Genomic DNA, 27,051 nt, shown 5'->3' on the forward strand with positions numbered 1-27,051 from the left:
AGTAACATAAATTATGAAAGGTTCATGAGGGACGAGGGAGTGGGGAGGGAGGGCAAAAATGAGCTGATACCAGGGCCTCAAGTAGAAAGCAAATGTTTTGAGAATCACAATGGCAACTAATGTACAAATGTGCTTGACACACTGGATGGATGTATGGGGGATTGTGATAAGAATTGTACGAGCCCCCAACAAAATGATTTTTAAAAAAGCCTTGTCTCTTAACTTCCAATGAGAATTCTGGATGTCCTGCTTCTGCAACAGGTCTTTTTGAAGATATTATTATTATCATTATTTGTTTTAAGAGGGACAACACTAACTTCCCTTCTATCTCTTCATTCAGGAACATATCACTTAACCTGCTCGTTGTTTTTTATCCATCTTAACATACTGCTTGGTGGCACTTTTGAAGACATCACAGAAGACCACATTTTATTTAGTCTACTAATCCAGAGACCAAAAATCTGGGATGATTTCCAAGATCAGCCCCTTCAAATGCCTTGTGAATAACTGCCAGCCTGCCTTTAGGAGAACACAAGTAGGTGATGATACTGGTATTATATACATTGAGTTTGTGTTCAGTTAAACTAGTAAAATTCAGAACCATGAAAGGGAGGAAATCATGTGCTTCAATATTCTCAATCTCTCTTCAATTCTTACTTCTCTGATTCATATGCAATCCTTTTATGAATATCCTGTGTGAGAACTTTGTATGAATTTTTATAACCATAAGTTTTCCAGGATATAAGTATCAATGGTGTTGGTTTCAGCATATTTGTTAGTCTGGGTAGACTAGAGAAACAAATTCATAGACACTCATGTGTATAAGAAAAAAAAACTTTATATACAAGAGCAATTGGGTATTAAGAAAACATCCCCACTCACTCTCTCTCTCCTCACTCACTCACTCACTCTCTACTCACTCACTCACTCTCCTCACTAACTCACTCACTCTCTCCTCACTAACTCACTCACTCTCTCCTCACTAACTCACTCACTCTCTCCTCACTCACTCTCTCCTCACTAACTCAACAATAAATAAATAAATAAATAAAAAGAAAACATCCCAGCCCAGTCCAGATCAAGTCCATAGGCCCAACATTAGTCCAGATGTGCAATACTAGTCCATAAATTCCTGTTACACTCACACAGGCAAACGATGGATGCAGGAAGATCACAGGCCAATGGGTGGAAAGTCTTGTAAATCCAGTGGCAGAAGCACCTCAGTGCTGGCAGGGGTCTCCCCATGGCTCCTACAATTCCCAGGGCTCTGGCTCCATCAGCCTTTCCCCATGTGGCTTGTTAAAAGAGATGTCTAGCGGGAGTGGGAGGGGAATGTCCCACCCCGGCGGGTCGCACCATCCACCCCCAGTGAGCTATTTGTCTCCTTAGCGCCTCCAAAGAGGTCATCAAGCTGCTACCTGATTGACAGGTTAACCTCCACCCCTTTCACTCTTAACTATGTGCTTTTTGTTTTTTGTGTTAGGTAAGTTCATTCATTTCCAACTCATACAAACCCTATACGCAAAAGAACAAACCAACGTACAATATTGAGTCATCTTCATTATGGTTCATAACTCTGAGCCCATTATTGAAGCTATTGTCATTCCGTTTCCTCATGGGCCTTACTCTATTTGACTGCCTCTACTTTGCCTAGTATGATACCCTTTTCCAAGGACTGGGCTCTCTTGATATGATGTTCAAAAATGTGAGATGAAGTACCATCATCCTTGTTTCTAAGGAATATTCTGGATATACTACATCATGAAAGATTTGTTCCTTTGGCCAAACCAAAACCACTAGCATTAAGTCAGTACTGACTCATAGCGACTGCCCTGTGGGTTTCCAAGACTGTAACTGTTTACAGGAATAGAAAGTCCAGTCTTTCTCCTGTGGAGCTTCTGCTGCTGGTGGTTCATCAGTTAACCTTTACTCTGTGATCCACATGGTTGGTTCCTTTGAGAGTCCATGGTAATTCCAGTATTCCTCAATAGCACCTCAGTTCACATGCAATGATTCTTCACTCTTCTTTATTCAATGCCCAACTTTCACAAGCACATGAATCAATTGAAAATACCATCACATGAGTTAAACTTGGTATGAAGGCGTATGGCAGTAAGTTTCAGTAAAGACATGGTTACCCAATTTAACAATATTTTTGGCGATTTGGATGTTGTCTGACCACCCCACAACATTTCATTGTTTAAATATAGACTAACGTAGGATGTCATGAATCAGAAGAGATATGGCCCTGGTGTGTGGTGGATATTTTCATTAGCTGTTTACATAGTCATTTTATCCTCCTTTCTGTCTGTATGTTTATTTCTCTGTGTGTGTGTGTGTTATCTGTGTCTACTTATCACTGGGAATAAAAATGTCCTCAATCTGTGGCTGCATATAGCTCCCAGAACAGACTACACTCTTGTGTGGATTAAGAGAACTCTGCAGCAGATAAAGTGAAGACTTCAGAAGAAATCTGGGTTACCCTAAAGGCACTACTAGCAGCATTCTTTGAGTGGGAGGAGCAGACTCAGGGGCCTCACTTTATTCTGTTCACCTTGATGTACAAATGCACCTCCAACGTGCAAATACCTCTTTGGCAGGCACATGAAGCTACAGCACATGTATATTTAAATTCAAAATCCTCATCATTCTGAAGAGCATTTTGGGGTGTCATCAATCTTATCCATATGAACATGAAGCATGTGTGGGTTTTCCTTTCTGGTGGCAACTCTGGGAGGTGAGTGCTTCAGGAATTCCTACATGAAGTCTGGGATGTAGCATTTGAGCACATGACTCTGTTTCTCTTCTTCGCCAGGTGTCCTGGCTCAGGTGCAGCTACAAGAGTCAGACCCAGGAGTGGTGAAGCCCTCACAGACCTTGTATCTCACCTGTGCTGTCTCTGGATTCTCTTTAACTAGCTATTATGTGCACTGGATTGCCAGGCTCCAGGAAAGGGCCTGGGGTAAGTTGAGATAATAACATGATGGGAAAATATACTACAATCCATCTCTCCAGTCACGAGTCAGCATCACCAAGGGCATTTCCAAGAGCCAAGTTATTTAAAACAGGTCTGTGAATCCTGAGAACACAGCATGTATTGCTGTGCTAGAGACACAGTGATGGGAAGTCAGTGTGTGCCCAGACACAAACCTCCCTGCAACGGGCCATGAATATGCATGAGAGAGGAATAAGGGATGCTTTCCTCTCAGAAGCTGTGGGTTCCCCCACATTTTCAGCACATCTCAAGGGATTGTCATGTATACACTCTGGGGAATCTTCATGTATGTGAAAGTGCCTTCTTTTCATTGGGATGGACTTTGTCTATCTTTGACCATGCATATAACAGAGTTCACACTTAGATGTCTTGATGAGATATGTCTGCAATTGACTGTACTAACTAGAGTTATTTGTTGTCAAAGCCAGAGACATTCCAAAACACCAAACACCATGCCAACTCCATGCCAACTCACAGTGATGCCATTGTGAGTTTCTGAGACTATAACTGTTTACAGGAGTAAAAAGCCCTTTCTTCCAGGGGACATCTGGTTGTTTTAAACTGTTTATGTGCAGATCTCTGCCCAAAGCATAACTACTTTTCACAAGAGGGATCCTTAAAGAAACCTTAATGCAGGAAAAATTTCTGTCTCAGATTTTCTCTAGACAATCAGATGTATTCATACATGCTCCCACATGTATATTTATGTAATAATTTTAACTTACAGTGACCTGGATAATATTGCATGTGTTGATATTATTAGGTATGCTTGAGTTGGCTTCAACTCAGAGATCCTATGTACAACAGGATAAAATGCTGCCCGGACATGCACTATCCTAACAATCATTCCTCTGTTTGGACTGATCATTGCAGCCTTTGTGATAGTTGAAAGTCTCTCTCACTTTCATTGACATTTTACTTTCCCAAGCACAAGACCATTCTCTGGGGACTAGTTCCTCTTGATGACATGACCAAATAAGTGCAATGAAGTCTTACTCGAATGCTTCCAAGAAATATTCAAGATGTTGGACAACGGAAAAGTGGGTGAAGGGAGATGTCAGACAGTGTAAGATATGACAAAATAATAATTTATAAATTATCAAGGATTCATGATGGAGGGGTGGCGGGGGATGGAGGGAGAAAATGAGGAGCTGATAACAAGGGCCCAAGTAGAAAGCAAATCTTTTGAGGATGATGGCAACAAATGTACAAATGTGCTTCAGACAATGTATGTGTGTACGAGCCTCCAATGAAATGATTTTAAAAATATTCAAGATGTGCCTATTTCAAAACAGACCTTCTTGTCCTTCAGGCCGCCATGATATATTTAACGGTATTCCCTAATACCATAACCCAGATGCATCAATTCTTCTTTGATATTTCTTACAGGGTTTGGGCCATTATGGGAGTCACTCTTAGTTTTCACAACTGCGGCAGTTGTTTCTGGCACGACAGACAGTGTCCGGGGTGCTTCTAAAGTCATACAATGTGTAAGGCAGCCCCACGCAATAAACACTCAGGAGCAGAAAATAGCAATAGTGCTGACATGGAAGAAATCTATGTAATGCCTAAACTTGGGGCAACAAGAAGATAAACATTCATCGACAGAAATAAAGGTCAATGCATGTAAGTTATACTTAAGTGAACCTGAACCACAACATTATGTGGCACAATGATTAAATGCTCAAATTTTAGCCAAAAGGGTGGCAGTTCAACTTGTTAAAATTGATTCAATTTGATTCAGTTTGTTAAAGATATGATTACTTTCTCCCATGAGAATTACGGAAAAGAAAATCCTTTTCAGCCAGTTCTTCTCTTTCATGGAGCGTCTAACCACTATCCTGAACCCAAACAACCTTGGACGCTTAAAGTTGTTCTATAAATGTTGACCAGACATTTTCAACCACCAATTAGTTAAGACACAGTGAGCTTCAACGTATGGGCAATGATCAAGACAGTGTATTCTGTTACATATTTCCCTTTGTTAGGTGTGTTTCCCACATAAAACATCTCCCCGTTCCCCCGGCATTGTTATTCAACCTGAAAGAATCTTGTGTGCTTTGATTTGTTTTGATGTTGCTAATGCCAAAGTCCATTCCAATTCTAAGTGATTCAATGAGCAACAGAACAAAATAATGCCTCCTGAGCCCATTGTTACACCACCGTGCCAATCCATCTCATGATGTAGCTTCTTCATTGATCCCCTACTTTATCATGGAGGATCTTTCTCAAGGGACTGGGATCATGATAACACTGCATGAAACAGTCTCACTATCCTTGATTCTAAGGAACTCTGGCTGCATTTCACTCAAACATTTTTTTTATTGGAAGGTTGTCCCACAGTATTTTCATCATTATTTTTAAAAACCATAAGTCAAAGTTCATCATTTTATGGCTTTCCTTATTCAAATTCATATAATAATATTAAAAAGTATGACTTGGCTTCTATAAGTGACATTTTAGGAAACCCTGTAATATGGGCTTGTTGGTGCAGAGATATAAAGGGCTATGGTGGTGCTGTGGGATAAGATTTGATTGCTCACCACAAGGTCAGGGATTCATACCAGCTAACGGTTCCCTGAGTAAGATGACGTTTATTCCTGTAAATAATTACAGTCAGAGAAAGCCTAATGAGCAGTTCTAATTAGTCTTCTAAGGTTCCCATGGCTCAGAAGAGATGCAATCACAGTGGGTTTGTTTTTGGAGGAAGAGCTTGTTCGTTTCCTAGCTCGGCTGCTTGCTTTATTGGTTTTCCCTCAGTGCAGAAGAATGTTTGGTGTGTTCATAGTTCTCAGATCCCACAAAGAATAAATTAGTGCATTAATTAGTGGATGCATATGGTCAAATCAAACCATAATGCTGCACTGGAACTCATAATTTTCTAATTGCAAATAATGGAATCTAAGGAGCTTACTAATTCAAGGCATGCCTGTGGGTCACATCACTCCCATCTCTGTCATCCAACTTGTTTCAACAACCAGCTCTGGAGACACTTCTTGTGGAGCTTACTAATTCAAGGCATACTTGTGGGTCACGTCACTGTGATCCAACTTGATCCACTCTGTGATCCATCTCTGTGATCCAACTTGTTTCAACAACCAGCTCTGGAGAGACTTTGTTGTGGAGCTGTGGTGCCTGTGCATTAGCACACTATTCATAGTCCCCACCTCTTATATCAGCCAGGATCACTCCTCAGCAAATCCCTGCTGTGGTTTCTTACTTAATGACACCACCACCGTCACCGCCCTGCAATCGGGATTCCAGAGCCTTCTGAGTCAGGGAGCCAATGATACAGAAATATCTGCCTCCCTTCTCTTCCTCCCACTGATGGTGGTGGGTCCCCCATCAGATCAGTGACAGGGAGATGCAGTGGGTCACAGCAGATTCAAAGGCCCATGGGTCCTTTAATGCTTGTTCCAACCTTGTTTATCCTGGGTCTATTTGATGAGAAATTTCCATGTCCTTAAAGAAAGATGCTGGGATCTTGTTCAGAATTGCATTGTAATTATAGATCGCTTAGAGCAGTGTTTCTCAACCTGCCTAATGCCGTGAACCTTTAACACAATTTATGTCATCTTTCTTGCTACTTCATAACTGTAATTTTGCTACTGCTATGAATCAGGAGAACCCTGTGAAAGGGTCGTTCAAACCCCAAATGGGTTGTGACCCACAAGTTGAGAACCACTGTTGTAGACCATATTAACCTAAATAATTTTATTTCATAATTTTAATTTAAATGAAAATCAATAAAATTTTATATAGCTTTCACTTTGTTTATATCATGACTTTCAGGAGACACTCCCAGGGACCATGTTGGGCAGAATCTCAGTCCAAAAGAGAGATCCAAGTTGTAGGTCAAGGCCCTGGCCCTCAACCCTGTCTGCATTCCTATCTTACAGCCAGGACAGCATGCCAGACTTAAGGCAAAGCCATCTTTGAAGAAAGGCTCCATTCATCTGTTGAGCTTTTCAAGCGGGCACTAGATAAGATCTGGAAGGGGATCTCCTCCTCCATGCCATCTCTTAGTCATAGAGTCAGAAAAACAAAACAATAACAAAGTATTTGGAATTTTAACCTACAAAGTTTTATTCTTGTTTGCCAATTAACAGAACACAACTCCAGCCAATTGGATTGTATTTTCCTTTGAATCATATTTTCTACAATCATTTCCACATTTCAGAATATTGGGAGGTTTAGTGCCCCTTGAGGATGACTGACCAAATCTAAGTCCAAGCAGTGTTTGTGACTATTGTATGCGGGTTCACAGGGAATCAGAACTGACTACAGGACCCCTAGAAATTACACAGCATCATCAAAACAAGACCTGCTATGTTTGAGGCTAGCACTGCAGTCACTGTATCAATGCATCTCCTTGAGGACTTTACAGAAGGAAAGGTCTTCTCCATGCTTATTTCAGTCAGCACAGGACATCTTCAGATTATCAGACTGCAGTCTGAGGACATTGCCACCTGTGACTATGTAAGAACCAGTGAAAACTCATATCCAGAAAATGCCAGCATCCCAGGACCGAGGGAATGACTTTGACAATTGGTTTGCTGTCCTTCTTTGACTCAAATTACACAATTAGGCCACAAACACAGTCACTGAATGAATTTGAACTCACAGGGGCATTTTAAGGGCTGGATTGTAAATTTTGGGGAAGCAGACATGCCGAGCCCACTTCCAAGCATGGGCCTTGACAAAGTCAGCGCATGGAGGAGGAGCATTCAAAGAAGGCTCCACCAAGGAAGTCTCTCCCGTGAACCCTGTGGAATTATTGGCCTGATATTATTGATAATTGTAGCTGCTCTCTGGTTCCTGATAGTTTTGATCACTTCCCCTTTTAGGAAACAACTGATGTTAACTGAGGAATATTCCCCAGAAATTGAGGTTACTCCCCTTCCTATGGCTTTGAAAGATCCACGTCATGATTGCGTGCAAAGTGTATTGTATAATAATACTAGAAGCTGGAAGCCAGTAACCCCCCTTAAGGAATTTATGTTAGATCTGGAGCAGGCTGAGCTATTGCAACCAAAACCCATGGAAATCTCAGAGGCTCATTTTGAAACTTTTGTGCAAGACCCTAAAAAAGTTTATCATCCTTTTCCCATGGATTTCCCCCTTCCTTATATTGGTTACCACATAGGGGGTAGAACATGGTGTTCCCCCACCAGGAAATAACCCAAAGATACATAGAGTTCCTAACCCTGATTTACCTTAAACAAGGGCTTACAATGAAAATGGCATAAGAATGGTTAACAAAGAAGGTGTACAAGTTCCTTTTAGTAGTTTAAGTTTTATGGAAAGGTTAGCAAGAGGAGGGCCCTGTGGTGTTCGAAGTCCACTGAAGCAAAGCTTCCTAATGTGAGGCAATTTGAAGTGCACTCGGGCAAAGCTACCTATTGTGAGGCAAGTCATATGTTGATACAGAAAGAATTTGGGGAACTTAGTGGAAAAGAAAGAAAAAGAAATAAAAGCCCTAGAGGAATAGCCTAAGAAAGAGCAGCCAAAGCCTCTAAAGTAATTTTTTGATAATGAAATGTATTAATGCTTTATTGATTTCATAGTTAGAACAATGTGCCCTAGTTGGATGAAGTGTGCTCAGATATTCTTAGAAGGTTTATATTTATCACACTTGTAGTTGAGAAAGTTTTAGTTTCAAGATGCACTAATTTTTAATCAAGAATCATGATGTGATTTATGTAACTTGTCATCGTCTTTTGGCTTGAGAATGTCCTGATTTATGACCTCAGGCCATAAGCTTTCAGCCAAGAAAAAGAATGTATAAGTTGAAGCTTGATGTCAGGGGAAGCCAGCCCCTAACACATCATTACGAGTCCGGTAGGCGCAATTGTACAGCGATAATAAGTAAAGATCATAGTAAAGTTATTGAGAGCATGAGAGATAGAAATGAAGTATTGAAATAAATGGGAGTCAGACACTTTTCATGGTAGCATGCTCACCTCTGCCCCACTGATGGTCCACGTGGAGGGAGGGAGAGAGATTTAATGCTAGCCCAGGCTATTTATCTTCTCTGGGGACATGCAAGCCCCCTAATTATAAGTGAGGACATACGTCACAGGAAGGGGCTTGTACTATAGGTAATACAGTAATCAGAAGGGGTGGTCTAGGGACATACATGCAATAGGAAGAGGGATTCAGGGTATACATGTGACAAGATGGGCAGACCCTAGATCCAAGATGGAGGCCTAACCTTGGTCATCCTTGGGTGGGTTTGACTTCTCTGGGGTCTCCTACAAGGAAACAGACAACCATTATCCTTATCAGAAGGGAGTGGGCCCTATTTATTGTGGGATAAAGAAGGGTGACTAATTGCTCTAGATGGTTGATAGCTCTCAGGGAGAATAACCCCTGACCTACTTCTGATGACCTCCAAGTGTAGTCATTCCCAAGCAGCTGTCTGGCATATATTTGGGGAAGACAGCTTGGGAGAAATCCTTCTGTATCCCACAGCTTGGCATGCATAAAATTGGAACAGTCACCCGCAACATTTGAGTAGTGTGGTTTCTGTACCCCACTCGCCGACGCCATGGGAGGGACCACTTGAGGGACCCCCAGACCTTGCTGCAGCTGGACTGCGACAGAGACCCTTTTATCATTCTTCCTGGAAGCTGGATTTCAGGCGGTCAATGCCCTACCACTGTGCATCCAGGGTTTCTATATGCTTATAGCTATTAAACAAACCAAAACAACCAAGTACTGTTTTAGATTCCATAGGGGTGATTCTGATTCACTGTGTCACGTTGTGCAAAAAATAGAACTGCATTTCTATTTTAAAGACTGAGACCTTTGAGAACTAATTCACTAAGCCTGACTTACAAGACATCTGAGTGAGTTTGAATCACCAGCCATTTGGTTCGCAGTGCAGTGCTGTAAGAATTTCTCTCGACTCGTGTGCCCCGTTAAAGAATTTTGAAAATGCTGTCCAGGCCTCTTTCCTCACTAAAGTATGTAGCCTCTTTCTCCTCTACACCTACTTTTCACACTTTGCAGTGTATTATTACCCAAACGTCAATATCCTCCATTTCTCAGTATGTGTCCTGTGTCCCATACCCCATTCCACCCTGCCTCAAAAAGTTAGATTAATGCGTATCTTAGCTTCTGTAAACTGCTTACTGAAAGGAATGTGGGGTCCCCAACCCTACCCTGCTTACCCACTGAAAGAAATGTAATATTCTCAACCCCTCCTGATAGCCAAACCTGCGTTGGTTTTTGTCCTTATAAACCCACCTGAATATCATTGGGCCTTGAGTCATTTTGGAGAGAATTGAATCATCCCAGAAGCCACCGGCTAGAATAAAGACTCCAAATTTGGACACAAATGAAATTACACCACTTATTCACATCAGAGGACTGAAATGAGAGCCCATGGATTAGGAAATTATTTTTACCAATGACACATCAGACAAAGGGTTAAATACAAAAATATAAAGAACTCTTTAACACCTCAATAATAAAATAACAAGACCCAATAAAATGGGAAGATATGAACAGACAGTTCACCAAAAATGAAATACAAATGATTAACAAACATAAAAAATGCTCATGTTCAACAGCCTTCAGGAAGATGCAAATTCAAACCACAGTGAGCTAGCACATAACTGCTATAATGTCATCCCAAACCAAAGAATCAAAACAACAAATGCTGGAGAGAATCTGGAGGGATTGGGATTCATACATACTGCTGGTGGATTTTTAAACACATACGGCCACTGAGGAAATCAATGTGGCACTACTTAAAAACAAACAGAATTTGAAATCCCATATGATCCAGTAATATCACGAGTAGGCATCATGGAATTCATAGACAGATAAATATATTTTAAAAAGCAACAACAAAGTTAAACAGAGATAAACCTCAATCCAAAAGAGGAATATTAAAAACTACAATAGATTTAAAATGGTCAAAAAGGATCTCAAAGGATAAAGGGATAGATATTAACTTAACTGCATCTGCAATAATCCACCTTCCAAAGAATTCTGCATGAGAACAAGGCTATTCACATTCCTGCTCTATGGTCACAGTATTTCTCCAGTTAACCTAGTTAACATGGGTCAAAGAGAGATCAAATGTAAAATCAGATATTGGTCTTGATATCAATGTACATATGCACACATGATGAGTCTATCAGGCTTTTCCAGTTTCTGTATTCATGATTTCCTGCAGGATATACATTGCAGTCATACAATGAAAGTACAGACATTTTGTCCAGTCCTTTTCTGTCCAATTAGTGCATCAGTTTATCCAATGGAATTTGGGGAACATAAAAGAAAATATAATTGGATACTGGAGGCAGTGCCAGTCACTGAATGCCTATAAACTGCCACATTCCCTGTATTCATGATTTATCTGTTGTGCAAATCCTCTATTGTCACATGATTCCTTTTGGGCTAAAGGCCAGCCAACTTGAACTACATTGGTTAAAATCCTAATGTAGTTTACGGACACACTGAGAGAAACCAAAGAGGGTATTTGCAAAGTCAATATATTGTCAGAGCTTTCCTTCTCCATGAGTTCACTGGTATGTGATGCCACATGACTTCCTGTGGAGTTTCCCATCTTGACTTAATTTAAGGCTTGTCAATTTTGTGTATTTATGTCAAGAAAATTTAGAAACACAGGTAAAAGTTTGTTAAAGTTTGTTACATTACAGCTATATGGTAACTGTCCTACATAAAATCACTGATGAGGCTTGAGCTCTTCATTTTTTTAATGATTTAAAACATTACAGAGTAAATTGGATTTCAATTCAATTCATACATTGACTGTATTCCCCGAGATATATCGGCCTTCTTCCCACTTCAGCCCTCCCTTAGTTTTTATATTATTCATCCTTCTTTCCTGTTCCTTCTTGTTCCACAGTTTTAATCCATAAACAACTGCTGTTCTTTTGATTTTGTACAGTTCATCTTCCAGGGAGTGTATGTTATTCGTTGATGTTATTCTTCCCCTCCAAGCCTATATATTGTTTGGCTGAAAGCTGAAGCAGAGGTGTGAGTACAGGTCCAAGAGTGAACGGCCACTAAAGGTCATAATCTGCAGATTCCAAGTCTCCTTCAGACCTGTAAGCCGGATCTATTTTATGATTTTGGTTTTGTTCCACTTTCTTCTCCCACTTGACTCAGGGACCCTCTTTTGTGATCCCTTTCAGAGTAAGCAGTGGAAGCTGAGCACCATCTAGTTCTGGTTTCAGGGTTGTGGAGGCTGAGGTTTGTTGTGGTCTATTAATCTTCTGGATTAATTGTTCACATACATCAAGGAGCATGCAGGTGAGGCAGGATCAAGTGGAATCTGGGTGGGCACTCTACTGCTTGGTATAGCTGTGATCCAGAAACACCAGGTTCAGCTCTCTTGGCACTGAAAGCTGGAAGAGCAATGAGGTACCCATGTACCCTGTGGAAGTGCGGAAGATCCTCTCCCTATACTGGTGGGTCATGTCAGTAGAGGGACAGCAATGCAGAACATGGGTCCTCATAAGATTTGTCACAATTGTCTGTTCCCATGCTTGGCCCAGGCCAAACTCTTAACACATCTTCCATGGTTTTGAAAGCTTTGTCACACTAATTCCAGTGAAAGTTTTTCTTTTTTGGGAATTTTGTCACGTTTAACGAGTTCTGACTTTCACATATAAGATTTTCCACATTTAATTCATGCAAAGGACTTTTTTCCTTTGTGAAATCTCTGATGTGGTGTAAGGCATCACATCTGGCTGAAAGCTTTAACACACTCACCACATACATGGGGTTTTTCTCCTGTGAATTTGTAGATGAGTTTTGAGATTTCCTTTATGAATGAAGCTTTTGCCACATTCACTACATACATGGGGTTTCTCTGCAGTATGAGTTCACTGATGAACAGTGAGAGAAGTCATCCACATAAAAGCTTTTCCACATTGATGACATACATAGAGTTTCTCTTCAGTATGAGTTCGCTGATGATCAGTGAGAAAAGACATCGTGATAAAGCCTTTGCCACAGTCACCACATACATGGGGTTTCTCTCCAGTATGAGTTCGCTGGTGAACAGTGAGATCACCCTTTCTGAGAAAGGCTTTTCCACATTAACCACATATATGGGGTTTCTCTCCAGTATGAGTGCACTGATGAACAGTGAGATCATCCTTCCTGAGAAAGGCTTTTCCACATTCACCACATACATAGGGTTTCTCTCCAGTATGAGTTCGCTGATGAACAGTGAGATCATCCTTCCTGAGAAAGGCTTTTCCACATTCACCACATACATGGGGTTTCTCTCTAGTATGAGTTTTCTGATGAGCAGTGAGACCATCCTTTCTGTGAAAGGCTTTTCCACATTGACTGCACACATGTGCTATATCTCCAGTATGAATTTTCTGATGAACAGTGAGAGCACTCTTCTGGCTAAAGCCTTTGCCACAGTCACCACATACATGGGGTTTCTCTCCAGTATGAGTTCGCTGATGAACAGTGAGAGCACTCTTCTGGCTAAAGCCTTTGCTACATTCACCACATACATGGGGTTTCTCTCCAGTATGAGTTCGCTGGTGAACAGTGAGAGCACCCTTTCTGAGAAAGGCTTTTCCACATTCACCACATACATGGGGTTTCTCTCCAGTATGAGTGCACTGATGAACAGTGAGACCATCCTTCCTGAGAAAGGCTTTTCCACATTCACCACATACATGGGGTTTCTCTCCAGTATGAGTTTTCTGATGAGCAGTGAGACTATCCTTTCTGAGAAAGGCTTTTCGACATTGACCGCACACATGTGCTTTATCTCCAGTATGAGTTTTCTGATGAACAGTGAGAGCACTCTTCTGGCTAAAGCCTTTGCCACAGTCACCACATACATGGGGTTTCTCTCCAGTATGAGTTCGCTGATGAGCAGTGAGAGCACTCTTCTGGCTAAAGCCTTTGCCACAGTCACCACATACATGGGGTTTCTCTCCAGTATGAGTTTGCTGGTGAACAGTGAGAAAAGACTTCGTGATAAAGCCTTTGCCACATTCACCACATACATGGGGTTTCTCTCCAGTGTGAGTTCGCTGATGAACAGTGAGAGCAGTCTTCGTGATGAAGGCTTTTCCACATTCACCACATACATAGGGTTTCTCTCCAGTATGAGTTTTCTGATGAACAGTGAGAGCAGTCTTTGTGATAAAGGCTTTTCCACATTCACCACATACATGGGGTTTCTCTCCAGTATGACTTCGCTGATGAACAGTAAGTGTACTCTTCCTGATAAAAGTTTTTCCACATTCACCACATACATGGGGTTTCTCTCCAGTATGAGTTTGCTGATGAACAGTGAGATCATTCCTCCTGGGGAAGCCTTTCCCACATTCACTGAATATATAGGACATTCCTGACACATGAGGTTCCTGATGTCCCTTGAGGTATGATACACTGTGAAAAGTTTTCCCACATTGTAAGGATTTTCCTAGCTTTTGTCCTTCATGACTTTTTTGATAATGTTCATTGAGTTGGAACACTTTCTTGAATTTTTGCCCACACTGACTGCATTCATAGGTCTTATCTAGTACATCAATAATCTGGTGTTCATAGAGCACAGAGTCCTCGATGAAGGCTGTTCCACATTTATCGCCTGTGTGTGGTTTCTCAATTTCATCAGACTCCTGAAACTGAATGCATTGTGACTTCATGAGCCTGGGTGGTTCACACTCAGGGAATTTCATTTCAGTACAAAACTGCTCTTGTTCAATGTGGAGAAAGGTTATCTCATCTTCACTGAGCACAACTGACTTCCCTGTTATATGAATATAAATAAAACGGTATGATTAATGTTTATTGTCCATTGGAAGAAATACAATTGTGTAAACAATCCAAATGATAAAAAGTTATCGTAGCAATCAGGTAGGATATGAAAGTGATGAATGAACACGGAGTTGGTATTTGCTTAAAGAGGTACATGAAAATATACAACAAACATAATACAAGGAATACACTGAGACCAATAGACTGCAGGGGTGCTAAGGATTGCTAATTCCAGGTGGTAGAGGTCAGATACATTCACTCCATCAATCTTTACTGAAGGACAACTAAATACTACATAAAGTTGGGAGTGTGAAAAATGCAGAATGTTCTACTAGGGAGAAAACAATTTTCACAGGTATATATAAAAGGTATTATCGTACAGAAACATATTCTTTATGTCTATGGAGTCTGTATTCTAACTTATACCACACATATTTCAGTGTTATCTTGTGGTGGCTTGCATGTTTCTGTGATGCCAGAAGCACTGCCACCCAGTATGTCTAATTCAAGCAGGATCACCCATGGTGCACAGGGATTAGTGAAATCTCCAGAAATAGGGCCTGGGAGGAAGAACTTGTGATGTATCTAATTCTGGAACATGAACCCTTCAGATTTAATGGCAATGGAATAACACTGAAGAAGTACTAAATCCTCAAAGTACAGACAATGGTAATGATGTGGATGGAGGGGAGCTTTGGGGACCCTCAGTGGTTGACATGCCACGAATAAAAATGAGAAAAAATAGCTGCACACATCCTCTAATAATGGGAAGATGGAATATATGAAATTTTATCAAGAAAAAAATTTCAAGTTGTCAAAACAAAATGCAATGTTTAAAAATTGATAGTGTATGAGTTATTCAACTAAATAGACTGGAATTGGCTATTTTTAATCAGATATTCAAGTGATTTATAAGGCTGAGGCTGACAAATTAAAGAAGATTGGCATCATATTCATCATCAAAAAGTACACTGCAAGATCTTCCCTGAAGTACCATTCTGTCAGTGGACGCTTAATACTCCTATGCCTGCAAGTAAGACCAGTTACTACAAGCGCTATTACATTTGTGCACCAACTGTTTAAGCAAACATAAAGCATGGGATCCAGCCCCATAGTCGAAAGGACTCGTAGGAATAGCATGTGCAATTAAGGAAAATAAAGCAGACTGCAAAAACAGGGTAGAGTGGCTTCATCTCCGATGATGGAATAAGATAGCAAGGTCATTTAACAGTGAGTTCATATAGTAGCAAGGTGTGCAAGCCTCCAAAAGGCTCAGACACACGTAATGGACAAGTAGAAATGTGGGCATCTGTTGAACTCTTTTAGAACACTTTTTGATAAGTACCAGGCTGTGGGAAACTGAAGACCAAGGAGGGAATGGATGCAGAGCAATTCTTTATTCTCAGAATTCACGAAGATTGCAAGGCCAGGTATCTGGTTGGAAGGAGGCATTCACATTTTTAAGTTAGAGAAGAATCCCAGTTACATTCGCTTAATTAAAAATCAGCCTCACAATATCCTCTCATGACCATGCTACCTTAATGATGCCTCATACAAGCATCATTACTATCTGCCACCAACTTTAACTACAAGAGCAGAAATGTTGTTATTGTTCTCCCTGCTCAGAGGTCAGTTTATCCCCTTCACCTGCCCTCAGCCTCAGCACTGGTCTTAAGCTGCTCACCCAAATTAGTTCAGGGACCTACAGGGTAAAGATACTGCCTACCTTGTTATATAGGTAGGTATCTGTAGGTGTAGGGTTGTGTGTGTGTGTGTGTGTGTGTGTGTGTATAGGAGGTAGCTGCATGCCCTGAGACTATATAAATTGGTGAAATAATACAAAGCTTTCCTATATGTGCCCTTCAATTACAGGACTGTCCTTTAGGACCCATCCAGAGGGCATTTAAAAGACAAAGTGACAGTTGATTCCTTGAATGATAGCAACAAAGGGAACCTGATTGCTTTTAAAGCTAGGCATCTTTTAGTTGAGTAGCAAGAAGTCAGGCACCTGTAGGGGCTGTATACTAACATCTTACTGGAGGGCAGATATAGAGAAAATTCTATCTGGATATTGTGCATTATCAGCTCTAGCTTCATCCTTGGGGCTTATGGAGTTTTTCTTCTAACATTAGCACTGGTTGTCCAAGCCCTGTAGTCAGGAATATAGAGATATGGCTGCTTACACTTTGATCCAGGTTCTGTTTTCCACAATAAATAAATTGAGGGTGGGGGAAAGAGGCGATAAATTGGAGCTAATATCAAAGAATTCAAGAAGAAAATGTTTTGAAACTGTGATAGGAATTGTACAGCACTGCTCGATGTGATTGAACTGTGGAATGTTGTAATAACTTTAAGAGCTCCCCCCAAAATATATTATATATATATATATATCATATAACTTTTTCAGGCTGACATTAATCAACCATACAATCATGTGCACCTATCACTGCAAAATTTGGGAACAGTATTAGTAGTTGGAAAATGTGGCCTTACTGACACAAATGACACGTAAGTTTACTGATAAAATTTTGAGACCAATGATGAATTCACAGCAAATTCCTTATTAAACAACAGAAATGGAAACTGAACACATGGATCTTTCTGAATGGAACAAACAAAAATCAAATCAACCACATCTAGTAAATGAACTGATGGAGGAGCTCATTAGTCAAAACAAGGCGAGACTGATATCTGAAGACTAATGACTGAAACAAGGTGAGTTGTGGGAGGACACCAAAGACAGCATCGCACATATGGAAACAGAAACAACTCAAAAGACAGAAAACAAGAGAGAGCAATGTAGAATAGACAGAAAATGAGAGAACACTATTGAATATACTGTGCATTATATGAATAACAACAACAAATATCTGTTGGAACATACAGTCAAACTGCTCTTTAAAAGCAGCAGAGGCATACTGTATAGTAAGGAATATATAGCAGACATGCGTTTAATAAAAAAAAACAAGAAGACCCTTTCCACTTACAAAATTATCGGAGAAACAGATGAATTTTTAAAAATCTTACAAGTAGAAAAAAAAGTGGAGGAACAATGCTAAAGTATATCCTAAGCTGATAAGATTTTTCATGCTAGAAAGTTGATTTTCGATACCTGAAAATAACAGAAGTTATAAATGTGGTTCACCAAAAGGAGTAAAATATGGAGAAATGCGACCATTAAAGAATTCCAACAGAGAAGGCAATTTGACCATCTCTATTAGAAAACAGAAAGAACTTATTTCACCAGAATGAAGAAAACTTTAAAGGGACAAGAGAACAAATGAGAAAATGGACATCAAAACCTTTAGGGAAAGCTAAGGAAGCACAAAGGAAACCCATTTATAGTGGGAGCTCAAGATCCAAGATGGTGCTGCATACTACACAGGGCAATCAATCCATTCTTACTCAGTAGGGGAGGAATGTGGTGTATTCAGAGGACAGTTACAAATTCAGAGTTCTCTGGAGAGAAGTTTGTAAGATGGATTTTCATAGTAAGGTAGAAGCATATAAAAGAGGGGAAGTTTAGAGAATCTTAAAGAAAGAAAATTATGGAAGCAAACATACAATAATATAAATCAAATAACTGGAAATCTAATCTCATGAGAGCTACAGAAGTACTTCTCTCAACTTCTAGGAAAAGAGAGCTCTCACATTCAAAGAAGCACACACTTTTATGCATTTTCCGATACCGACCATGGATGTGAGGCCTTCTGCCAGTTGAATCAACTCGTCCAGCCAATTCCCCTAAAGGTATTTTAACCATACCCCTGAAAAATTCTGCTGTAGCTTGTTTCTAATACTGACCAAAGTTCTCCTTGTTGGAGTTGAGAGAAACCTTCTCAATGTCAACTAGATAACATGTGTATGAGAAATTACAGAGTCTTAGACACACCAAAATTAGCCTAAAGTTTGTAAGGCCTGAAGGATGTTGTAGTTCTAGGAAACTCATGTTCAAAGCAACAAAATAAAGGGTGTTCTCTCAAGGATAGAAGACCTTACCCATTAACTCAGGCCCAGAGAATGCAATGAGAATCTACCTCCTTGGGAACACCACAGACACTGCAAAGATTTTAACACATAAGATAGGAAAAGCCAGGGACGAGGTCAATGACTTGAGAATTCTCCTCACCAATGAAAACCAGGTTACGATAGTTCTCCGACATCACATCCTGATATAGGGTCTTCTGAGCAGGGTTCAGGAGCTGCCATTCCTCCCGGGTGAACTTTACAGCTACGTCACTGAATGTCAGTGATTCCTGTAATAAAGGGAGTCTATTTAATGATGTATTCTTCATTTGAAGATTTTAAAAAATATTTTATAGTAAAGAAAGCAAAACAGTAATGAAAACTGTACATTCCATAATGTTTAGTAAACTGAGAACTTGGTAGAAAGTGTATTTGACCTTATTTTGACATTGGCAACCATGGGGATGGAAAACTAGCCCTATTTTCACAAAGATCTCCTTTGTTCTAGAAATTAATGTTTTCATATACACATTTTCCAGATCAAATAATGTGCTCCGCCAACAATAGTTCTCCATTAAGGAGCAGTCTTAAAGGAGCTACCATAGTAGATGAATCATTTCTGTGCCTGGCTACTTCACTGTGCCTGAAGGTTATCTGTAGATCAGAGCAATCAGATTCTGAGTCCAACCCATCATAAATGTAGCAAATACCTGAGGAGGGCTCAGAGAGGTTTTGAAGTCAACTAACACTAGGTAAAGATGGTGACTCATCATCTTGCTTCTTTATTATGTTACCTGCTTATGACATTACCCATTGACTACGTATACACTAATTCCATTAAGTGCATTCCTTATGGAAAGATCTTTAAGCTCAATTATATAGACCCATTAGAAAATACATTCACTTTCTCAGTCCTGACATGGATGAGGAGCCCCTGTTCCCCACTGCTCTCTGTCTTCACTATTTGCCACAATTGCAATGTCACTCCTGAGGATCACCATTTGAGTGGTGGGACCACCATGCTCCAAAATAATGCACCCACTCATAAAATTAGAATGTTGAGCACCAGTGAAACTATATGAATGAGCTAGATATAGCTCAGATTTATATTCACACAAAGTAGATAAAAATGCCTCAGATTTATTTCACACACTTGTTTATATTAACAAACAAGTTTACAGTACATTGTGAAATGGAATGAGGAGTTCTAGCAGTATCACCATTATAAGAGGCTCTGTACCTTCAGTGGCGATAGGTATCAGGAACAGTTCAGATGGGGGAGGTCAAACATACCTCAGCTCTCCCACATATTTGGTCAATACTCAAGTCATTCCTCCCACTCCACTCTTTGTCTGATACCAAATTACATGCTGTTACCAAATAAAACTTTACCAAATAGACCAAGTCGTCTAAAATGAACAAGGTACAACCTGGGATCAGGAACAAGAAGCTATAACTCAAAACCATTATCAGAATAATCATAGGTAATACCTCCCTTCAGGAATGCAGAACAACTTTCTAAATTCTTAAAGGACACCTTAGCAAAATCTACTCTTGACAACATTAGGACAAATTCTTCTCAGCCACCTTTGCCTTAACTTTAATTGCAAGGTGCTCTTGAACCTGTCATCTTTGACGGCATTCTCTCCAAGGGGCCCCTCCTAGCTCTAATGCCATTGGGTAGACCTCTGGAGCCCTCATAATATTCCCTAAGCAGGGAAGGTGCTAGGTTGGGCCAAGAAGCCATCATCTCAAGAGGGAGAGAGAAAACTTTCTGCAGGCATGCTGTGGTGAGAGAGAGTGAGAAACATTTGGTTTTGTTAGCCCCTGCAACCACAGAGTTCAGAATGAACTCATGGATTAGGGATTTGTCAGCTTCCAAAAATTTGTGAGCCATTTTCTTGAATGGAAACTATGAGCTGCCTGTTGGACCTGACTTGAGAACTTCCTCCACTCCATGAGCCAGCAGCTTGCTGTCCCACCTTCCTATTTGGATTCCTCACTCCCTGCAACCTATTAGCTGACCAGAATCAACAACTTCACTTTGTGAGGCAGTGGACTGTTGTCTGACCTGATGATGTGGTTCTTCAGCCTTTGCAAACACATTAATCAGGAGAATTCTACAGACTGATATCTGCTCTGTATATAGATTTGGGACATACCATCTTCCACATCTTGAAGAGGGATTTATTTACTTCATGACTATTTAGGTTTTTGAGATGCTGCAGAGCAAATCATGGACCATCTTGAACCTCTACCTCATAGGGACTGGTCTACTGATGCTCCTGGAAAATGAACTGTACTATTCATGGGTCAAGAGCTGCACCAATGGAGACAATGACCAGGGCAGAAGGGACACACTGTGACAGAGCCAATGGTGATAGGTCCAAAAAGGGCTTTTCAGTGGGACAGGCAGGCAAGATCAAGAAGAGGATATCCAAAAGGAGTTGAGAGGAGCCTATAAAGATAGAACTAAGAAATGAGCCTATATTTAGAAGGAAAAATGTCTGATAGGGGACAGGGAAAACAGGCCTTCCCTGAAGAAGAGCAAATGTGCCTACATGGTTCTTTAATATGAATGCCAATGTGTAGCGTATTAATTCTGATACCAAATTACATTGTTACCAAACAAAACTGGTACCTGTGACTCTGGACTGTAATTAGTCCATGGCCACTGCATTAAAGTAATGAGCTGAGTTAGGAGCGGGCTGTGGCAAAGATACTGGTGTCATAACTGGAAAACTACTGGAGGGTACAAGTATGTTTAAACACTGCCTCATACAGGTATGTTTAAGCTCTGCCTCATTGACGGTTGATGCTGCATCTATAGTTAGAGGAGATGAGATGCTATCAACTATTTTTAAGCCAGTATTGCTACAAGGCCCATTTTAGATGCATTAATGAGAATGTTATTGTTTGGGAGAGTATGTAACATATCACCTCCAGAAAGAAGCATTAAAGAAACTTAATCAGACAAAAGTCCCATGGAATAGTGAACTTTCCTAAAGAAGTGATTTTATTTCTCCTTAAAAACTATGCATAGCGTATCATTTTGATGATTCTCAGGAGCTGGCCGTAGAATAATGAATTATGATTTGGAAGATAATGCAATCCAAAGCATCACCAATTATGTATTATATTGAATATCAATAGTTCAGTGTTAATCCTATGATCAATATATTCCTAATTTTTTCCAGCAAAATGTTGAAGTCAGAGTCAAAGTTTATCTCTAATTTCTAATATTTCAAGTCTCCGCTTTTCCAATGAACTGAATCAGTATTATAAAGGTTCTTCAATTCCAGTAGGAAATACAGAAAAGGATAAAACACATCAGAATCACCTGAGCCTTGGTCATTTTCTTTGGTCCTTAGGGCACTGCAGGCAACTGGGGTGTTCTGTTTGTCTTATCTGGATCAGCTCTAATGCTGCTCACAAATTTCAATCTCTAATGAGGACATCCCCAAAGTAGTAATACCAGGCTCTTCTTCCTCCTTCCTCTAAGCGGCTGATAATGCACCATCTGCAGGCTGATGGGAGAATACAATGTGAGTAACACATAACTTGTAGTTTCAGATGCTGTTACTGTTCTTTCTTTCTTCTTAACACACAAAGTTCTCAATATTTTTAATGGTGCCCTTGTTGTGTGATGGTAAGTATGCTTATACCACGAGCAATAAAATTTAAACTCATAATTTTCAGACATGTGAATAAAAGATGACTTTATAACAAATAGAGATTGGGCAATCAAATATAAACGTCAACAAAAGAAAAAAAATATCAATTACCTCACAGCATACAAAAATATCAATTCCTTACTGTGTGACTCTCAAGGAGAATGGCAAATTAAGGAACCTTGAAGATGACTGTTAATTAAAGCATCTGGAAACATTTTAAATGGGCTATATAAATAGCTATTATAAACTAAAGATTGACCAGAGGTACTACGCAGAAGTCAGCCCACGAGAGTTGCTTAGAGGGAAATTCAACAATGCTGGAGTGCAGGAGGAACATCATAAAGTAAAGTAGGCACAGACTCATGGGGTTTGGAGGGGCTGGGGGATTTTGGCTAAACTCAGTGGAGGCCAGCTGGGGCTTGACCTTGGCCCTACCACTGTTTTTGCTGGAGCCCAGGACCATTTGGATCATGAAGGGCGGATTGTTCTCAACATAGCCACAGTTTGCCAACACCTGCCTTGGGTCAAGGACTGGACACTTGCGGCTCCTCTCTGTCCCCCACCCTCGCACTTGGAGGGGTGCAGGGCTGTGCAGGGAGCTTTTCTCAACACAGTCATGGCTTGCCAGCTGCCTCCTAGGAGCAGGAACAAAACCTGTGCAACTCCACTGGAGGGGATTGCAACTCAGATACATTGTTGTTTTGTTTCCATCTCTTCACTATATCCCCCCTCCTCCACCCCACACAGGCCCAGAGGGCTTGCCTTTTAACTCTTTTTCTCTTCCTTGTCTCTTTCTTCATCTCTCACACACTACTGCTAGCCTCCAGACCACTCCCCTTAGCCTACGCTGCAACACACCCAGGTAGGTGAGCTCCATTGCTGTGTAGCTAGCCCGAGTCTGGGAAGGCCCTCCACATTTCCACCAGGGGCTACTCTGCTCAACTCCTTACTGGGAAATTACTGCCTGGGTGCCAGGGGAGCATAAGACAGCTCCGCCAACACTCCTCAACGCTGAGGCAGAAACCTTCCCCAACCTCTGCAACACCAAAGCAGGCAACCCTTCTGGGTCACTCCACTGAGAGGGAAGCCACAGGAGGGTAAAGTGGTAGTTTAATTCCATAGTGAAATAAGCTATAGGCAGTTCAAAGAAGTACTCCTACAAGTCTCCCAGAGAGAGCCAGTGGCCTTCGTCTCCCTGAAAAATGGCACCTGGCTCATCTAAAACAAAACAACGCAAACAGCCATTAGCCCCAACGACCCCAATGAAAAAACAGGAGAAACTAAAGGCAATGCCAGGAGATGTCCTGACCATAATGACATGCATAGAGGAAACAGACATTGAACTGCCACGGAAAGAAATTTTCAGAATGCTACGTGGAGTCATAGAGGATATCAGTGAAACAATACAGAAAAAGGATGAAATGACAGAGGAGATAAAAGCCATAAATCAAAGAGAAATACAGGAGCTTAGGGAGGAGATAACAAAAACGAGTAGCAGACTCACGGATGTCCAGAAGCGACTGGAGGAATCAGAGAACTGCATCAGTGACTTGGAGGATCCCCAAGCAGACTTTAACAAACGCAAACAAAAGTCTAATCAGATCATCAGAAAAGCTGAAGAAAACTGAAGAGCTATATCTGATACTATGAAGCAGAACAACATTAGAATTATTGGCATACCAGAGGAAGACACAACAAAGAAGTCATTTGCAACAATAGAGAATTCATGAAAGAAAGCTTCCTCAGGTTAATGAGTGAAAACCAGGCAACCGTTCAGGAGGCTGAAAGAACACGAGCAAGACTAGATCCCAAGAAGAAGTCACCAAGGCTCATAATAGTTAAATTATCCAACGTTGAGGAAAAGGAGAAAATCATGAGAGCAGCTAGGGAAAAACAATCACATATAAAGCTTCCCAAATAAGAATCTTCTCAGACCTATCAGCAAAAGCTATGAAGAAGAGGAGAGAATGGAGTAACATATTCCAAAGAAGGAAAACAATGCAAACCCAAGAATACTATACCCAGCCAAATTATCGATCAAGATAGATGGAGAAGTAAGTATTCCCAGACAAGGAAAAACCCAAAGAATACATTAGAAGAAACCCATACCTACAAAAGATCCTAGACGACCCAGTATGGGCAGAAAAATAACACTCACCAAGCATAAATAAGAGACCACCACATAGAACAACCTCACCCAGAGGGCAAAAGAGACAAAACAGACCTCAAGATAACATTGACTTAAAGATAGACTTCAAAGGCTGCTGAGGTAAACTTTAGAAAATAAAAAAAAGGAAAAAAGGGGCATAGGGAAAAAGCTACAGTATAAAAACATTACCGGGCTGAGGACCAGGTAATATGATAGGGACCAGACCAAATACAGGGATACAAATGGTAGACACATAAAAAGGAGGTGGAGAAAGCAAAAAATAATAATTAAAAGAAAAGGGTAGCCGGGGCACTGGGCACTAACCCACCCAAGGGGAGGGTATTATTTATATCTCCACAGGGAAAGAGGGACCAGACTTCAACCCGGTGCTCCAAGATGTCAATGCAACATGCCGGTGTGGAGTAGGGAACCAGTGGAGAGGTCTGGGTGGGTCAGTCCCAATACCAACTACTAAGTGGACACCTGCCCCTCCCCTCAGAAGCATTTATTTCAAAGGACAGCACTGAATCTACAGCTCCGAAAAAGAGGGACATATCTGATCGGAGCACACGGGAGCAGATGAAGGGGGCGGAGGAGAGAGTGGAGCACATCAGAACTCAACAGACCCGGAGGTCAATGTTCCCAATGAGAGCAGCCAGGCAACAGAGAAGAGCACATGGCCTGTCCCACCATGGGACATGACGTCCCTCAATGCCCATAGCCCTACAGGGGACAATACTGGAGATACAGTGTGGGAATTGCACCCGATCAAATCCTACCACACCGAGGCAAAATATTAAGGGGGTGCAACATAACCACAAGGGAATGGAGCTACAAGGTCCCCAGGGAATGTGGAAAGTATACTTTGGGGCCAGGACGTGGTGCCCCAACATACTGGACTGCAAAACACTCCTAAAGGCCAACAAACAATCCTTGAACTAACTACAAGCTTTTCTTTCTTGTTGTGTTTTGTTTTGTAGTTTTTGTCATTGGTTTGTTGTTTTTTGTTGTATATAGTTGCTTAGTTGTGCTCTGTCTTGTCTTGTGCATGTTATTATATCCGCAGTTCTGTCTAAATAAGATAGGCTGGATGAACAATTGGAGGAGAAAACAAGGGGACCGAGAGTTGCACGGGGACATGTGAGAGGGGAAGGTGGGGGAAAAGGTAGTGGTGTTAATAAACCCAGGGACAAAGGAACAACAAGCGATCTAAATCGGTGATGAGGAGGGGATGGGAGGCCTGATTGGGCATGATCAAGGGTAATGTAACTAAGAGGAATTGCTGAGACCCTGGTGGGGATTGAGCATGATAGTGGGACAGGAGGGCAGTCAAAGGAAACAGAGGAAAGAGCTGGGAGGCAAAGGACATTTATAGAGGTCTAGATAAAGGCATGTATATATGCAAATATATACATGAGGATTGGGAACTAGATCTATGTGCATAAATTTATAGGGTTAGCATTAAGGTAGCAGAAGGACATTAGGCCTCCACTCAAAGTACTCCCTCAATGCAAGAATACTTTCTATTAAATTGGCATTCTATGATGCTCACCCTCACAACACAACCACTGAAGACAAAGAGGATGAACAACCAAATGTGGTGAAGAAAGCTGTTGGTGTCCAGCTATCAAAAGATATAGCATCTGGGGTCTTAAAGGCTTGAAGGTAAACAAGCAGCCATCTGGCTCAGAAAGAATAAAGCCCACCCACATGGAAGAATTACACCAACCTGTGTGACAATGAGATGCTCAAGGGATCAGTTATCTAGCAACAAAGAACAAAAAAGTCATATCATTGTGTTCTCACCTCCATGATACGACCTCTGAAGACCAAGTGGGTGCATAAGCAAATGTGGTGAAGAAAGCTGATGGTGCCCGGCTATGAAGAAATATAGCGTCTGGGGTCTTAAAGGCTTGAAGGTAAACAAGCGGCCATCTAGCTCAGAAGCAACAAAGCCCACATGGAAGCAGCACACCAGCCTGTGTAATCACAAGGTGTCAAAGAGATCAGGTATCAGGCATCATCAGAACAAAAAATCTTACCATAGTGAATGAGCGGGGAGTGCGGAGTAGAGACACAAAGCCCATTTGTGGGCCACTGGACATCTCCTTACAGAAGGTTCTTGGGTAAGAGATGAGACAGTCAGGGTGCAATATACCAACAATGAAAAATCCAACTTTCATCTAGTTCCTAAATTCCTCCCACCCACCCCTCAACACACACACACACTGTCATGATACGAATCCTACCTTGCAATTGCAAGTCTGACTAGACCAGAGGATGTACACTGGCACAGATGGGAACTGGAAACACAGGGAATCCAGGGTGGATGATCCCCTCAGGACCAGTGGTGTGAGTGGCGATACTGGGAGAGTAGGAGGAGGGTGGGATGGAAAGAGGGAATCGATTTTAAGAATCTACATGTGACCTCCTCCCTGGGGGACAAACGGCAGAAAAGTGGGTGAAGGGAAACGTGGGACCGAGCAAGATAT

This window comes from Tenrec ecaudatus, chromosome 3 (assembly GCF_050624435.1).
Source record: "Tenrec ecaudatus isolate mTenEca1 chromosome 3, mTenEca1.hap1, whole genome shotgun sequence".
NCBI lineage: Eukaryota > Metazoa > Chordata > Mammalia > Afrosoricida > Tenrecidae > Tenrec > Tenrec ecaudatus.